Source organism: Corythoichthys intestinalis, unplaced genomic scaffold (genome assembly GCF_030265065.1).
Source record: "Corythoichthys intestinalis isolate RoL2023-P3 unplaced genomic scaffold, ASM3026506v1 HiC_scaffold_23, whole genome shotgun sequence".
NCBI classification, from domain to species: Eukaryota; Metazoa; Chordata; class Actinopteri; order Syngnathiformes; family Syngnathidae; genus Corythoichthys; species Corythoichthys intestinalis.
Genome location: NW_026651592.1, coordinates 11,629,117 through 11,644,444, shown reverse-complemented (window position 1 = coordinate 11,644,444; position 15,328 = coordinate 11,629,117). Strand labels below are relative to the sequence as shown.

The window sequence follows — 15,328 nt, the reverse complement described above, 5'->3', positions numbered from 1 at the left end:
AGAAAGTTTGGAAGGACGGCCGGGTCTTGGAAGATTTGCAGTGGTCTGATGCTCCTTCCATTTCAATATGATGGCTTGCACAGTGCTCCTTGAGATGTTTAAAGCTTGGGAAATCTTTTTGTATCCAAATCCGGCTTTGAACTTCTCCACAACAGTGTCTCGGACCTGCCTGGTGTGTTCCTTGGTTTTCATAATGCTCTCTGCACTTTAAACAGAACCCTGGGACTATCACAGAGCAGGTGCATTTATACGGAGACTTGATTACACACAGGTGGATTCTATTTATCATCATCATCGGTCATTTAGGACAACATTGGATCATTCAGAGATCCTCACTGAACTTCTGGAGTGAGTTTGCTGCACTGAAAGTAAAGGGGCCGAATAATATTGCACGCCCCACTTTTCAGTTTTTTATTTGTTAAAAAAGTTTAAATTATCCAATAAATGTTGTTCCACTTCACGATTGTGTCCCACTTGTTGTTGATTCTTGACAAAAAAATTAAATTTCATATCTTTGTTTGAAGCCTGAAATGTGGCGAAAGGTTTCAAGATTCAAGGGGGCCGAATACTTTTGCAAGGCACTGTATATATATATGGCGGAAAACACTGACAAGGCTGAAAAAGCAGTTTCTGCTCTTGCACTCCTCTTTAAAATTAACTGCTGTATTTTAAGCCAAAAGAACCTCTGTTTCAACCTCTGTCCTGTGTCCTTGTGTGTACCACATTGAGCATGGAGAAAAGAAAGAAGACCAAAGAACTGTCTGAGGACTTGAGGAGTAAAATTGTGAGGAAGCATGGGAAATCTCAAGGCTAAAAGACCTGCATGTTCCTGTATATACAGTACCGTGCGCAGTGTCATCAATAGAGTGTAAAGCCCATGGAATTGTGGCTAACCTCCCTAGATGTGGACAGAAAAGAAAAATTGACGAGAGATTTCAACGAAAGATTGCGTGGATGGTGGATAAAGAACCTCGACTAACATCCAAACAACTTCAAGCTGTCCTGCGGTCCGAGGGTACAACAGTGTCAACCTGTACTATCCGTTGGCTTCTGAATGAAAAGGGACTCTATGGTAGGATATCCAGAAAGATCCCACTTCTGACTCAGAGACATAAAAAAGCCAGGCCAAAATGTACCTGAGAAAGCCAAAAACATTTTGGTAGAATGTTCTCTGGTCAGATGAGACAAAAGTAGAGCTTTTTGGCAAAAGGCATCAACATAGTTTACAGGAAAAAAAAAACCCGAGGCCTTTAAAGAAAAGAACATGGTCCCCACAGTCAAACATGGCTGAGTTTCCCTGATGTTTTAGGGTTGCTCTGCTAACTCTGGCACTGGACTGCTTGACCATGTGCATGGCATACTGAAGTCTAAAGACTACCAAGAAATTTTGCAGCATAATTTAGGGCCCAGTGTGAGAAAGCTGGGTCTCCCTCAGAGGTCTTCCAGCAGGACAATGACCCAAAACACACTTCAAAAAGCACAAGAAAATGGTTTGAGAGAAAGCACTGGAGACTTCTAAGGTGGCCAGCAATGAGTCCAGACCTGAATGCCACAGAACACCTGTGGAGAGATCTGATAAGAACTGGAGAAGGCACCCTTCAAATCTCAGAGACCTGGAACAGTTGGCCAAAGAAAAATGGCCTAAAATTCCAGCAGAGCCTTGTAAGAAACTCATTGATGGATACCGGAAGCGGTTGTTCGCAGTTATTTTGTTTAAAGGTTGTGCTACCTAGTATTAGGCTGAGGGTGCCAATGCTTTTGTCCAGACCATTTTTGAAATTTTGTGGAAAATGATAATGATTTATTTATTTTTCCATTCTCTTTTGTGTTTTTTCATTGCAGGCAAAATAAATGAAGGTAGTACTACCAAAGCATTTGTAATTGCAATCATTTTCTGGGAGAAATTGAGCATTATCTGACAGAATTGCAGGGTTGCCAATACTTTTGGCCAGCACTCTACAGTATGAGGACATAAAGTCTTTTTGGGGTTATGTTTTTTTTAATGACCAAAAATAGTCACTAGCCATATGAAAGTTAAAGAGGAAAAGGCATATATGTTCGTTTTATCACAAATTTACATTTAACGTTATTTAAGGACAGAATAATGGGGTTTATTTATACTCTACATTACCTCTCCGTGGACTTATTTATTGAAGTCAATACTAAGGTGTGAGTTCGTGTTTGAGTGCATGACATATTAAATGCCAAAGCACTTTACCTTTTTTGATCCTCTTTCAGGATTTGATGCTGTGCCAGCATGCATCCATTTCGATTTTTTTATGTATCTGTCCCCCGCTAGACCTTTTGGATAAAAGGTCTCACTGGTGGCGGTGTTTCTCTTTGAAAGACATGAGACAAAAGACCATTTTGCGCAGTTGGCGTCATGCAGCGGCTTAGCCCACCTCTATCGATTCTTACGTTTTTGTTAAAAATATCATGAGGAATTTGGTGTAGCTAACACCGGTACAGGCAAAATGAAGTCATTTTATTGACCACATGTCAAATTCAAGACCTGGGGCCAGACTTGGCACGCCACATCATTTTGTGTGGCCTGCAAAATTAAATCAGGTCCCTCAAATTTATCATCAAATCTCATTTAGATGTCCAGCAGTAGTTTTAAGGCATTTCAATTGAAAAATGTCCAGAGTGTGTTGCTAACACCCATGTGCATCTAAAAGATGCGAGTACACAAACCCTCTTGTACTGTTTAGCCTTTGTTGTTGTTTTTGAGATGTTAATAGTAAGCGCCGAGCGCTAAGCTAATTAGCTAATTCGCTAACATGTATTTCATATGCAGAACGTGTAAAACCACGATTAAGTACAGCGGTAACACTACAAACATGCAAAATAGTACAGAATTCTGTGAAAACAAATTATATTGGTTAAAAGAAGTCTTATTTCTAAAGACACTTTGTTTCCAGAAAATGTGGAATTCATTCCACCTGTGTAAATGTTATTGCATTGTTTAGAGAAATAAGTCCTCCCTTTAAAATGGTTAATGTTTTTGCACTTTCTTGTAAAAAATAAATAAATAAAAAAGCAGCTTAAGGGCAGCTTTTTGTTTTGTGGGCATGTTTCCATCGTTCCTGTTGAATAATTAGGATATTTTAAATGAATAATGGACATAAATTTGTTTGGCTACTGTATTAAGTAGTAAAGTACGATGCATCGATAATCGTGATAATCGCGATAACCGCGATCATCGTTTAATAATCGGATCGGAGCACCCTGAATCGTAATCGAATCGAATCGAATCGTGGGGTGCCTAAGATGGCACACCCCTAATGTCCAGTTTGAAATAAATATATTAACCCTTTAACGCCTGATCCTAATTTGTCCGAATTTTCATGCCTTTGATGTTGACTTTATAGTAAACAGAAAAAAATGTTCACAATCGCCTGGTTGGGTCCATTTTTTCAGGACACCTTCATGTCCAAGCTGTTGTTTTCTTCAGTGACCAGTTATAATCAACATTTTTGCCCCAAAAAGACAAAAAAAAAAATCTCAAAGTCCTTTGCCAGAATTTGTAATATCCATGTCTCATTGACAACCAAACATGCTCGACTAACCATTTTGAAACTTGATAATATTTATTCAACTTGTGAAGATAAACATTCAGCACACTGTAAAATATTATAAGTTGACTTTACTAAAAAAAAATATGCAAACTTGCTGCCTTAAAAAATTTAATTTATGTTGACTTAGATGAATTAGATTTGATTAACTTAATTATTGTGAGTTGGCAGTACTCAAATTAACTTAAAAAAAAAAAAGAATTATAGTCACTTGTTTATTGTGAGTTGGCAGTACTCAAATTAACTTAAAAAATTTGGATTATAGTCACTTGTTTATTTTGAGTTGGCAGTACTCAAACTAACTTAAATAACTGGATTCCAGTAACTTGTTTATTTTGAGTGTACAGTACTCAAATTACCTCAAATAATTGGATTGTAGTAACTTGTTTGATTTTGCAGTATTCAAGTGATAATTGTGTATTAATTATCTTTAGTTTTCCATTTCATCCATCATATTCAGGTCAACTTAATTTTCTTGACCTAAAAGAATTCCACAATAGAAATTACAACTGCACATACTAATTTCATTAAAAACACATATTCTAACAGTAATGACCCCCAAAACACAATAAATGGAGAAGACTCAATGGATTAATTCAGTGGAATTAAAATTTACTTTAAAATGCTCAAAAGTGCATTTAATGGGAGACACTGGCTCCTGGCAGGCTGAACAGTGTTTGGTTAATGCTCAGTATCAATGAAGTGGATTATTATAAACCAACTTTTGCAAACATTTTGCACCTCATACAAAGTATAAGTACCGAAAATAACCTTTTGCTACAGAAATTACTGAATAATACCTGAACTGCATCAATGTCCACTCCTATCCTGTGATTTCCAAAGACTAACAGGCGAGATCCTATTCTCATAATTTCAGGACATTAACTCGAGCATCGAAGACATGGCGTCAAACTAGTTTCCCATTACAACATGAGCTTGAGCTCTGGTAAAGCTAACAGTTCTGATTTCTCCAACAATATTAGTGATCAAAACTGGAACTACAATCAACATTGTGCCGTGGTTTAAACTGCGCAGCAGTGATAAAATAAGCATAAAAATACAGAACTCTTTTTAAAACACACAACTCAGTTCAAATTCAAATTTCACTTTAACACCAGATACAGTAAACAAGATACCTTGTTTTTTTCACATCACTAAAAGAGTAAATGCAAAACGTGTACTGGAGTTATACACTTGAGAAACCTAAAATCTTACCAAGAATATGTGTCTTATTTTTATTCAAATTCTAATTTCATATTAAGCTTTTTCCTCTAAAAAAGTCTAATTTCTAGTCAAAAATATGTCATTAGTATGTATATATGTATATTTTCAATTAAAAAAAAAGTCATGTCAATCAAAAAAAAATTGTTTGAATGCAAAAATAAATTTGTAAGTCAAAAAAATTTATTTGAAAACTATTTTTCTTTGAATTTTTTTTTTATTTTTATTTAAGTCAAGTTTTTTTTTATTGAAACAACTTTTTTGATTGATGTAATTCTGCGTTTGGACCACATTTTGGCCAGGACATTTGTGTCTTTATTATTCAATCAAAAAATAAGTTGCTTCAAACAAAAAATTTATATTTTCAAAAGAAAATCACTTCAATCAAAAAAAAAAAAAAAAAAAAAAAAAAAAAAAAAAAACGTAGAAAAAAAGGTTTGAATGTGAAAAAATATTTGAGACTCAGAAATTTACACTTTTCATTGAAACTGTTTTCTTTGATCAAAGCAATCCTTTTTGTTTTCAAGCCATATTATGGGTAGGACATTTGTGTCCAAATCAATCAATCCCAATAAAAGTTGCTTCAATCAAAAAAACTATTTTTAATAAAAGAAAAAAAACTTTTGCAAAAATATTTTTTTGAAAATATTTTTTTTATTTTAAATATTTTTTTTAATTGACTTGTCACTTTTTTTTTGAAAAGCAAAAAGTTTTAAACTTTTTTTTTTTTTTTTTTTTTCTAAGGTGGAAAAAGGTTTGAAGGCACTTTTTTTGGTTGAATCATTTAGACACGAAGATCCAAATTCAACGCTACTTCCGACATGTTTGAGTGGCAGGTGATTACGCCAATGGCGTAAAAGCAGGAAGCAAGAATAATGGCCACCAGGGCTCCATCCAGCCATCGGACTCTGCTCGAGTCCAAGCCAAAAATAGGGCACCGGTGCGGGGGTGTGACATCGGAGTGCCGGCGATGGTACGGTGCCCTGTCGCGGCGCACCCCATTATCACCCCCCCGGCACGGAGGCCGGCTGTTGAGTGGACGGCCCGCGAGTGACACGACACTCATTCAAAGCTGAAGCGACGGGGCTCCCGACGGGGCTCCCGGCGCGGACTCGCTTACTAGGCAGGCTAGTGTCAGGCCACTCCCATACCGGCGCGTCGCGACACTGCGGTTGGACCCCGATTGCCAACCGTCACGTCAGGGCAGCGGGTGAAGTTCCCCTCTTGAATCACATTAAGCAGCAGCGCACCATACCATCGCGGGCACTCCGGTGAGATGCCGATGTCACCCCCCCCCCGTACCTGTGCCCTATTTCCGGCTTGGACTCGAGCAGAGTCCGATGGCTCGATTAGTCATTCTTTTATGCCATTGGTGTAGTCACCTGCCACTCAAACATGTCGGAAGTAGCGTTGAAGTCGTATCTTTGTGTCAAAATGATTCAATCGAAAAAAAGTGCCTTCAAAACTTTTTCCACTTCAAAAAAAAAAAAAAAAAAATGCGTTCAAAATTTTTTCCACTTTAAAAAAAAAAAAAAGTTTAAAACTTTTTCCTTTAAAAAAAAGTGACACGTCAATAAAAAAATATATATTTAAAAAAATATATATTTTAAAAAAATATATTTTTGCAAAAGGTTCTTTTTCTTTGATTAAAAATGAATTTTTTTGATTAAAGTAACTTTTATTGGGATTGAATGATTTAGACACAAATGTCCTACCCATACTATGGCTCAAACACATTTCACATTTCTTTGCTTTTGTGTGCAGTGAAAGTAGAATAAACACTGCTCTGAAAGTTAGTCTTCATATGGGCAAGTAACCATTTGCCTCAGCTTAAGATGTCTTCGCAAATGGGTGAAGAAGTCTGCTTCTGAGCAAGGCTCCACAAAGTTGCACAACTGACGGTCAAATGCAGTTTCTCCACTTTTGCCTGCATCTTTTTGAGAGTTCCATGTCGACAGGTGTACTTTGAGTGCATTAAAAGATTTAAATGTGCAGAGGCAGTCCTTATGAAGACATGGGAGTAGGGATGTCCGAGTGTGGTATCCATGTTTTAAGCGGTAATGCTTAAGCAAGTAGCCTCTTTTCAGCAGAAAATGTGCAGTACTTGCAAGTCCACTGCATTAGAGAATACTGCTCTGGTTGACCTGAAAAGACACGATAATTTCAGCATTGAGAACTTGTTAGAAAAAAAAAAGTTACATTTTTTCTTAACAGTCACAAATTAAAATGTCCAATTATTTTTAATCACAAATTAAAATCTGCAATGAATTATTTTAATATGCACAAACTAAAATGTGTAATAATGAGTTTTTAAATTAACGTAATTGATTATTTTTGAACATTCAAATTGAGATGTACAATTAATTTCTTAATCCGTCTGTAAAAACATTAATGCATGTTTGTTATCCCAACCCATGAAACAAATACAAATATTAAATGATTCATTGATCAGTGTATGAAACATACCTGTAATTGCTGAGACTGAGGTATGTGTGGACTTTTGACCATTTGCTTCAGCCTGATTGGGGGATGGTGAAAAAGAACACAAAATTAAGGCAACAATTTCAAAATATAGGCACATAAATAATAATAATAATAATAATGGCACATAAATGAGAAGTGTGATCTAGTCCTCTGATTTTTGCGATTAATGCATTTTAAAACAAATTTCAAATTATCAGTGCAGTTTGAGCAAACATGAAGGGGGAGCACTGCACATGAAGAAAAGCAAATGGAAGGGCAGATGACAAACACTCTAAAGCAGGGGTCCCCAAACCTTTTCCTGTGAAGGCCACATGACTTTTCCCTTCTCTGATGAGGGGCCGGGTCAGTTTGTAACAGAAAAAGTGTGACGATTGCAGCAGTGCCTAAATGTAAAAATTTATTGTTTTTCAGAAAGCCACAATTAAATAACCCTTTCTGGATTCTTCACGGAATAAAATAAAAATAATAATAACATAATATAATATCATATAATAATGAATAATAATAACACAATTAATTAAACAGATAATAACCAAATAACCCTGTCTGGGTTCTTCACAGAAATAAGCCAGGAAATAATAACACTATTGGGGGGGATGTTCAGGGGGCCGGACCAAATGTGGAGGCGGGCCGTATACGGCCCCGCGGGCCGTAGTTTGGGGACCCCTGCTCCAACGCAAGAACCGATTACGTTGGCGCACATAAAGTCTGACTGTGCATTTAGCTCTTACCTGAGCCGAAATATACAGGCTGAAGCTGACTTAATTCTAGCACTAACTCTGTAAATAAATCACTTTATCGACATTTCTAACATTTTTACGTGAGAAAGTAGCCGTTTAGCTCCACAACGTGCAAATTCGGCGCTACTCAAGCTAGCCGTAGTGACTAAGGCACTTCCTGTTAGTTTCACAAAATAAAACACCCGCTAACGATAGAATTAGTGTTTTTATTTTTAAAACAGGAAGCGAACCTCCCCTCGGTCTAGCTAACTTAAAACCGCTCGGTAACACAGGAAGCGAACCCCCCCTCGGTCTAGCTAACTTAAAACCGCTCGGTAACTGTTTTAAAAACCTCTCCCATCGCCTAAAAACGTTAACGAGCCCCGTCTGTCAACTTAATTGCCAAGAATTCAAAACGCCGGCATAAAATGGTAGTCTACCATAAAATGTAGTCTACATTTGTTTCTGAAAATGATGAGGTTACTGTCACGGTCATATAGCATGCTTGCTAGCGGTGATATTTGATGTAATTGACACTTCTCCTCCCTGGCAGCACACAGGCTACTTCGCTACAACAAGACAAATCGACGGTTTACAAAAGAGTAAAATATTTACTTACCAAATCAGTGTGCTGAGGACAAGTAAACCCACAATGGCGAAAATGACTGAGAAAGGTGTTGGAAAGAGCGCGAAAGTGGGCAGGGCAGATCTGCGCATGTCTGATAGAACGCCCAAAGGACACTGGGTACAATAAATTATTTTTTCTAATTTGACTTAACTCGGATATATCAAGTTAAGCAAGTTCTCCAACCCCAAATTACTACTTACTTATTTAAAAGTAGTGTTCACAACAGGTTGATGAAAATTGAATTTAGTTCACTTATCACATTTAATTAATTTGAATGTTAGCATTTACAGTGCAGGAAAAATAAGACTGAATAGTTTTATATTTGACAATTCAACACAAACAGCAGGTATGGTCATAGGCGTTATTGGCCGTCACACATACAATCTTCAAAACAGGTTCTATGCAGTAGACCAGTGGTCTCAAACCGGTCCTCAAAGGGCCGCAGGGGGTACTGGATTTCATTCCAACCAAACGAGACAAATACCTTTTCACCAATCTGGTTTCTTACAAGTGTAATCAGTTGATTGCAATCAGGTGCTGCTTATGTTAGTAGAAACCTCATTGGTTGAACTGTTTGTGCTGGATCTGTTGGAACAAAAACCAGGACCCACTGCGGCCCTTTGTGGAGTCTGTTTGAGACCGCTGCAGTAGACCAACAGTGCAAAATAGTGAAAAAAAATATAAAGGGAGGAAAACACAGACAGGGCTGAAAAAGCAGTTTCTGCTCGTGCACCCTTCTTTGATATAAACGGCTGTATTTTAAGCTATAAGAACTGTTGTTTTTGATAGAACAATATGTTTATATTCTGCCATAGCAGTTTCAAGGCGCATTAAGCCCCCGAACTGTTTTTAATTTGTCCGTTTTACCCTGGAGACCCCCGTTTACAGACACCACAGACGGTACACAATAAAGCCCGCTAAAAGTTTGCTGAAGATATGTCAACAAAGCACATGGTTTACTGGAACCATGTCCTGTGGTCTGAGAAGACGGGCGGGCTTTCTTGTGTACCGTCTTCAGAAGAGGCTTCCTACTGGGGTGACAGCCATGCACACCAATTTGATGTAGAGTGTGGTAGGAGTGGGAACCTCTTAGTACCTCACGATACGATTTGCGATACAAAGCTTAATTAAGATAATGATGATCTCACGATATGGCAGATACAACGATTATCGATATATTGGTCAGGAAATCAACCTAAGATATTTTACAAAACGACTAATAAACAGAAAAACAAGTTTCTGTTGTGAATTTGAATGAGTTTACCACTCCAATCCATTTGAACTGGATGAACATTCTATCATTCGCTGCCATCCTTCCCACTTCAAACGGATTGAACGTCTATGGCCATCAGTGGCTGCCAATGCTAGGCAACGAGGTAATTTTGGGGCATTTCAGATCATTAGTTTATTGATTTTGAGTCACTTCCTGTTGATTTTGGGGCATTTTATGAGTCATTTCCTGTTGATTTTGGGTTACGGAACAGGAAGTGGCCCAGGAATCCCCTAAATGAATAGGCAGCGACTCAAACGCAACAGGAAGCGACCTGTAAATGCACTAAAATGAACAGAAATTGACTTGTAAATGGCCTGAAAATCAGAAAGAGTGAGACCCTCCCAGTCTAAATGGATTGGGCGTCGAGCGCCATCAATGGCAGCCTTAAGGCCGAGTTATACTTCCGCGTCAGACCTGCGCCGTCAAGGAAGACTCGAGTTACGATCCTGTGCCGTAGCCTGACGCGCGCCTCTCGAATTTTCTAACCTTTGCGTCGCGTAGACGTGTATGACGTGGCGAAAACGGACTGTGATTGGTCCGCTCAGACTGTTGTTTCCGGTTTAGCGCGAAATCACCGCCATTGTAGAATAGAATCAAACATTATTTTCTACACGCAAAAATGGACCAAGCCGATGGGAGTATCATCGAAGAGCAAGTCTCGTCAAGACATTATTGTGATTGCCAAATGGCAAGGTCAGGGATTGAAAAAAAAAAAAAAAAATGGAAGAACCACCAAGACGTGTGTGTTCGGAATCGAGTGGCCACACGAAGCGGTGACCCAGTCGGCCAAAAACTGTCAACTTTTTATCACTTTATGTCGTATTTTTGGTTGATGCACTTCATCATTTATCGTGTACATATGTTTGCTGTGAGTCTGTGACTTATTTACGTGTCACACTTCAAGTATATAAAGAATAAAGCACAGATTTGGTGTCAAAAGAGTTGTTTTGATCTTTAATTTTCAATAACAGACAGTTCACACACGATACATCATCACTGATTGAGAGTGCCTCGGTGCTTTTTATGATAACGTTAAAATCAAGGCTCCCAACGCAGTTTGGGAAGTTACATAGACGCCAAAAATCTGCTGTGGCTTCCCACTGGCTGATTGTAGGACACGGCAAACAAATCGGACTGGAGGGCTTTGCAGACCTTGAACGCAGTGCTCGACGCCAGTTTGAAGCTAGCCACCACAGCTAGCTCTCTCCACCGCAGTCTAAAACTCTCTGTGCGACATCAAAAGTCGGCCAGACCGCCTCGAAACCGTCTTCTGCGTCGCCTGCCCCTCAACATTTGTATGTTCAATATTTATTCAGTGTTGATGAGCAGAATATTTACTTTCAAGAGTTCCATCTTGCATTGTTTATTTTTTCTCCGACTAGCGGAAGTCAACAAGCATGCCCCAAAACCATACAAACATAACGCCACACCCCTCTAGTGGCTTGGCGGTGAATTACAGAGCAACGCGTTCCCTCACCGCAGAACTGTCGAATGACGCCGTAGTCGCTGCGCCGTCACCGCAACGCGGGAGTATAACTCAGGCTTTAGAGTTAACTGAGACACTATTATAGTTGAAGATTTTGATAGCAACTTCCTTTTTTTCAACATTGACACCATTTTAAAACTATATCTCGATTCTTGACAGGTGAATATCGATAACCTTTTGGGATACAAAGTATCACGATATATTACCATTTCGATATTTTGTCACACCCCTAGAGTGCGGCGTATGGTCTGAGCACGAACAGGCTGACCCCCCACCTCTTCAATCTCTGCAGCAATGCTGACAGCACTCCTGTAACGAGTCACGTGACATTTTGGAGGGAAAATGACAAGCAGTACTCAATTTGGACGTTTAGGGATATACGTAGTTCCTAAGGGGTGTACTCACTTTTGTTGCCAGGGGTTTGGATATTAATGGCTATATTTTAGTTATATTGAGGGGAAAATAAATGAACTCTATTATATAAGCTGCACACAGACTACTTTCCATTGTGTCAAAGTGTCATTTTCTCAGTGTTGTCCCATGAAAAGATATACTTAAAAACCTGCAGAAATGCGAGTGGTGTACTCACTTTTGTGATACACTGTAGATCTTTTAGTGCCATTGACGGTGCTAGAAGTGCAGTCCATTTGGACTGCATCAATATCCTCCCAGTCCAAATGACAACCGATAAGTTAAATGAGTGCCCTAAAAAGGGTTGAAACGGAACACGAGGAAAATTGATTTGTTTCCTTAGTCACAGGTGTACACAGAATGTACGTATATCTTCCCCAGAAGCGTATTTTAGACCCCAAGTTCACATGTACAACAAATTCCCTTATCCAATTGCTTTGTTGGAGCATTAAAATGGTGGCGACCCCTCCTTTTTCCATTCTATTTCCATTCCCTCTCTCGGCGCTCACTGCAGCGCTGCGGTGGCTTCTTTCACGCGGAACAACTAGAGTCGTGTTCCCAGAATCAACAATCCAGTCTTTTATTATAGCAAATTTCCCTTCAGAAAGTCCTTGATTTCCCCCACCATATTCCTGTATATAGAATTTTTTTTTTAACTTTGTCGCTCACTTTTAATGTATCAGGATCAGAATTGTGTGGAGTCGTATTGTAGTACTATTTTTATATTGTTGAGGAATATATTTTTTTAGATTAAGCAGTTATGTTTGGGATATGAACTTTTCCTGTTGTGCTGGCCAATGACAATAACGAAAATATTTCGTCGACGAACAATTTTTTCATGACAATGACGAGCCAGAAATGTGGTTTGGGAGACTAGAACATAATGAAACAAATGCCAGTTTTCGTCTGACGAGACGACAACGAAACGAATGCGACAGTTTCGGTCATGTTCACAATGCGTGACATTTTCATATTGTATGTGGTGGAGTTTGTCAGCTTGCAACGTAGCAGTGTTTAGGTTGTGTCACTCATGTGAGATGTGCTGATGCTCTGCATCACTCTCCTCACCGGAGTTTAGAAGTGTTTCAAGCTAGGCTGCGGTCCAATTTGCTTGTTTGACAACACATAGTAAGATTTGTTTTCTTCTCTTGGCAAGAAAGAATATGCAATGTTGTTTTAGCCTTTAAAGATCTGTGCTGAGTGATCATCACACACAAATGTAACTTGTCAGGTTAGCATAGCATTCGCATTATCATTAATGGTAACTTTAGCGTGGCGGGCATCCTTTTAAACGCTCAGACACCTTTTTTAAACATACCGTTCGTTGCTTCTTGGTGGGTTCAATCGAAAATAATGTACTGCTTTTCCTGCTGATTGGGTGTTATCACAAAGTGGGCGTTGTCCTTGTAGACGCTACAAAACGTCTGTCTATGTTCATTCGAAATTGTTGGAAACTTTTATTTCCTTTTTGGACTAAAACTTGAATTTTACAGACGAAAATATTTTAGTATGGTCACTTTTTAATATTGGCACGTATATATATATATATATATATATATATTTTTTTTTTACAAAAATGATTGTAATTGTTAGTAAATATAATCAATAAAATCAACAAATGGTTGCTTGTTGAATTTTTTTATTTTGAATTTTTGGATTTTTTTATTTTGAATTTTATTTTATTGAATATATCCTGCTCTGCACTTTTTTTTTATTGGACCAATGTGTCAGACTAGCAGCTCATGGGCCATGTGGCCCTCAAGTTATGTGCATTGACGTCTTGCTACTTGCTAAAGTAGGTTTTGAAGGAGATAGTACCATGTCTCATAGGCACCGTATAACTGTTTGCATTATTCACATTTGTATTTGTGTTATACAGATTTGTTATAATAAAGTTTAAGGAAACAAGTAGACTATACTCCATGCCGTTTGGCACAGTAGCGGGCTGGCTTATCAGCCCTCACCTGCTAAGCAAAGCCAAGACACCCCGGCCTACCAAAGCAACACCCGAGAACAAAAAGAACTAAGTTTGATAGCTCGTTGGCTGTCAGACATCAAGGCAGGCCCAACCTCTCACCTCAGTTGCCTCATCAACCATGACCCAGCAATGGTGACACACAAACTAAACAGAAGATTATCCTAAACACATGTCAACCTGAATAAATTGGCAACTTGTGCTTCGAAGCATTTTTCCAGCTTTCAAAATGAAGTCAATACAAGGGGTTAAGACTAAGGTGAATGGCAGAGTTGGGCCTTTTGGCCGGGTTGTTGAGTTCCGCCGGCCCGGGTCGTTGAAACTGCGCCAGCGCGGGTCCGGCTGGCGCGATTCCGGCAATCTGGCTCAAAGGTCAGATTCCTTCAGTTTGTAATAACGTTTTTGTAGTCTTCAACGACAGATCAAGGACAGCAGTTATCAAATATATGATTTTTTAAAAATTTTATTTAAATAATAAAGTATAAAGAGAATACTTACTGTTTCCCCCCTTTTTTTAAATAAAAGAAAAAAACATGTATTTTTCGGACTATAAAGCCCAGTTTTTTTTTCATAGTTTGGTGCGACTTATACTCTGGAGCAACTTATGTGTGAAATTATGAAGGCATTATTATATCATTTCACATGTTATTTTGGTGTTTTGGAGTGACACTGATAGTTTGGTAAACTTTTTAGCATTTTCTTTATGCTATAGTTATCTGAATAACTCTTAATAGCTATGTTACGTTAACATACCGGCCATGTCGCATTTTGTTGTTCATGCATCATGTTACATAATCATACTGTGCACTTATTCAGCATGTTGTTCTCTATTGTATTTTTATTTTGAATTGAATTTCAAGATGACATATCTGTTTTATTTGTTGTATTTTATCAAGTATATTTCCCCCAAAAATGCGACGTACACTCAGTGCGACTCATGTTTTTTTTTTTTTTTCCACCTCTTCATTGCGCATTTTTCGGCTGGTGCGACTTATACTCAGGTGCGACTTATAGTCCGAAAATACGGTATTTTTACACAAAAAAAAAAGTATAAACAAAAATGAACGCGACAAATAAAATTTCAAAATTACTGTATTGGCCCGAATATAAGACGGTGTTTTTTTTTGCATTGAAATTAGATTGAAAAAGAGGGGGTCGTCTTATATTCGCGGTCTAGACATTATACCCATTCACGACGCTAGATGACGCCAGATATAATTGAAGCGATGTTCTGTTATGACAGATCCCAGCTACTCTCCCCATTCACGACGCTAGATGGCGCCAGATATCTTTGAAGCGATGTTCTGTCATGATAATGATAGATCTCAGCTACTCTTTTTAGTTTAACCAGTTTGCATTATTTTATTGCAATGTTTTTCCTTATTCAGATTTGTTTCAAGACTACAGTTAGACTTCACTTTGATGGTTAATGCAGTTATTGCAATTTTGTTGTTTTATCACAATAGATTGGTTTATTTACATTTAAAAAAACCAGAAGCCATTCATTTACGAATGTGATTGCACTTTAGTTTACATATTTAAATGTTCAGATATTA

The 15,328-nt window shown here is 38.2% G+C and overlaps 1 protein-coding gene and 1 long non-coding RNA gene across 2 annotated transcripts in view; one reads left to right on the top strand and one right to left on the bottom strand.

Annotated features, from left to right (window-relative positions):
- Positions 1–15,328, top strand: part of LOC130911205 (S-adenosyl-L-methionine-dependent tRNA 4-demethylwyosine synthase TYW1-like) — a 112,793-nt gene that overhangs the window by 46,482 nt on the left and 50,983 nt on the right. The gene's annotated exons all lie outside the window — the stretch shown is intronic.
- On the bottom strand, positions 6,755–8,662 carry LOC130911206 (uncharacterized). The gene is made up of 3 exons (XR_009061992.1): positions 8,619–8,662; positions 7,263–7,314; positions 6,755–6,940 (listed from the first exon to the last, which is right to left on the bottom strand). It is a non-coding gene; the product is annotated as an uncharacterized LOC130911206 (long non-coding RNA).